General features: G+C 51.3%; 1 pseudogene; it reads left to right on the forward strand.

Annotated features, from left to right (window-relative positions):
- The first annotated feature begins 2,137 nt into the window (after positions 1-2,137).
- LOC105944778 lies at positions 2,138-2,713 on the forward strand (annotated as a pseudogene).
- Positions 2,714-3,042: the final 329 nt, after the last annotated feature.

Genomic DNA, 3,042 nt, shown 5'->3' on the forward strand with positions numbered 1-3,042 from the left:
TGGAGCTGCAGCAGGCAGGGCCCACAGAGGGCAGAGGTCTGTCAGTTCCTCTCTAGCTTATGCCACAGACATATTGGGAAGCTCCACTGTCAGTAGCTTCTCAGCTGATCCATCATCCCTGCCACCAGAAGTGCTGGCTGGAGACCAGGAGGCCTTGTCCCAGGGCTGTGGCTTGGGCTGAGGGATAGCCAAGACTGCTGCCCAGTGGTCTGGGTCTTCCCTGCCTCTCTTCTCCCTGCTTGACCCTTTCTGAATGGGCACTGGCTGGCCTCTCACTGCCATAGGTTGCGGACTTCCCCTGTGGCTGAGCCTCCTTCCTGCCCAGTTTGTACCCTCCGGTGAGGGAGGGATTGGCAGACAGCCTTGCTGTTGTTAGTTCACAGGTCTGTCTCCTCTCCACAACAGCTGCTGTGGGGTCTTTGCAGGCCTGGAATCCCTAACACTAGTCAAGGGCCTTCTTGTCTACTGCGCGGCAACACTCAGCCATTCTGGCACCAGGCACCATTAGAAGCCATCAGCATGCCTTTCCTTTTAGGAACTCTCATGACCTTGGGCTTGGAGTCACTGCTGTACCGACCTCACTGAGGACGAGGCTGACGCCTTTGGGGACATGCATCGGAAGGCTCCCGACTCTACACACAGACCCTGAAGCCAGAGAACACAGCGGCTCCACCACCGGCAGAGTTCAGAGCCAAGTCAGAAAACCAGAATACTAGCGTTTATTTTCCCTCCAGCTCGGGAGTTCTAATGACTGTTTATTCTCATAAGCGTCTAATTGGTGGCTCAGCCTCCGGCTTGAGAGCTGTGCCAAGTGTCTGGGATGGTTGCTTTGGTGGGTCGCCTCCCCCGATTTCATTGTCAGACAAGCTGACTTGGGGCTCACCTCTCTGGCTGGCGTGGCCGGTGGGACGCGGTGGAGAGAAGGACTGCCCGGGAGGCCCCCGCAGGCTCCGCCCCTGCAGGGCTCGGAGCCCCTCCCGCTGGGGAGGAGCCATGCGCCTCCCACCGCAGGTGGACTGTGTCGCTCCTCCCACTCGGAGATGGCCTCGGGCCCCTCACCAGCAGGCAGGGTTTGACTCCGCTTCTGCCCAGCCTCGTGGAAGGAAACATTTGTCACCCTGTGAACTCTTCTTCCCCTCCTTCATCCCCCAAACCAGAGAGTCACCTGCTTGTTTTCCCAACAGGGACAAAATAAAGACCTGTGGCTTAGCAGTTAAAAACACTCCCGTGCAAAGTTTTCTGCTCTGGTTCGAGTCCCCAGAACCCACATAAAGCCACATGCAAAAAGTGGTGCAAGCATTTGTTATGCATTTGCAGTGGCAAGAGATCTGTACACACACACAAATGTATATATAAACAATTTTTTTAAAGAACCTTTGCGATAGAAGAGAAAGTTAGGATAGGGCCAGAAGGAAAGAGCTGGTGACAGTCTGAGGAAGACAGGAAATTTCTGTAATCCCAACACTTGATAGGCTGAGCTAGGAAGATCCTTGCACGTTCAAAGCCAGCCAGGGCTAAGTGAATTCTAGGTCAGCATGGGCTACAGAGTATGACTGTCCTTCAAAATGCCTTCAAAATATCAAATAGAACAATATCCAGGAGGCATCAATACACATAAATTACAAGGTCTTCCCTCCACCCCTGGGGTAGGGTCTCACTCTGGCTCAGGCTGACCTGGAATTAACTATGTAGTCTCAGATTGGCCTTGAACGCACAGCTATCTTCCTATCTCTGCCTCCTGAGTACTGGGATTAAAGGTGTGTGCCACCACGTCCACTTGTCTTTTTTTACAGAGCAAGGTTAGTAGGGCATGATTGCCCACCCTGAAATCCCAGCACTCAGGAAGGATTCAGGAGCCCAAGGTTATCCTTTGCTACATAGGGAACATGAGGCCAGCCTGGGCTACTTGAGACAGAATGAAAGGAGGGCAAGAAGGGAGGGAGGGAGGAGGAAGGAAGCCAGGCATGGTGGCAGGTCTTTAATCCCAGCACTGGGGAGACAAAGGAAGGATTACTATGAGTCGAGGCCAGCCTGAGACTACATAGTGAATTCCAGGTCAGCTTGGGCTAGAGTAAGACCTTACCTCAAAAAAGAAAAAAGAGAAAAGAAAAAAAAAAAAACACAGAACTTTCATCTTTCTGCTTAGAAGAGGCTAAGGTGCAACTTTCTTTGCTTGTCTCAAATCCAGGTTCATTGGACACCAGCCACCTCCACCATTCCTCCCAAGTTCAGCCCCAACGAAATCAGTTATGTATCTGAAGTGCCCCGGAGGTGAGGTCAGCACCACATCTGCCCTAGTCCCCAAGATCAGTCTCCTGGGTCTGTCACCAAAAAAAGGTTGGTGATGACATTACCAAGGGAACTGGTGATTGGAAGGGTCTGAAGATAACAGTGAACCTGACCATTCAGAACAGACAGGCTCAGATTGAAGTGGTTCTTTCTGCTTCTGCCCCAATCAGGAAAGCCCTCAAGGAGTCACCAAGAGAGAGAAAGAAGCAGAAAAACATTAAACACAGTGGCAATATTTCTTTGGATGATATTGTCAGTATTGCCCAACAGATGTGCCACCAGTCTTTGGCCAGAGAACTTTCTGAAACTATCAAAAAGATCCTGGGCACTGCACAGTGTGTGGGGTGCAATGTGGATGGCTGACACCAAGCGGCATGCTAGCATAGACGACAATAATGGTGCAGTGGAAGGCCCAGCTAGCTAAGAAGCATAAGAAAGAAAAGGTATTTCCATAAAAGATGAAGAGGGAAAAAAGGAAGGAAGGAAGGAGCAAGGGAGGGAAGGAACAAAACAAAAAAGCAAGGTTTGCAGATAAGGCGAGCTCAGATTGACAGCCCTCTCCTGTCCCCTGCTGCTGCTCTGCCCCTGTCATCCCTCTGCCAACAGTATCCCCAGGGCTCCGAGTTGAACCATATCCCTAAACAGACTCCCAACCTCAGAATGTGACCTTATTGGGAAATAGGGTCCTTGCAGACACAATACCTTGAGAAGAGGTCACAATGCAATCAGCAAATCCTGAATCCCAGGGTGCCT

The sequence above is a fragment of the Jaculus jaculus genome, chromosome 13 (assembly GCF_020740685.1).
Source record: "Jaculus jaculus isolate mJacJac1 chromosome 13, mJacJac1.mat.Y.cur, whole genome shotgun sequence".
In the NCBI taxonomy this organism is placed as follows: Eukaryota; Metazoa; Chordata; class Mammalia; order Rodentia; family Dipodidae; genus Jaculus; species Jaculus jaculus.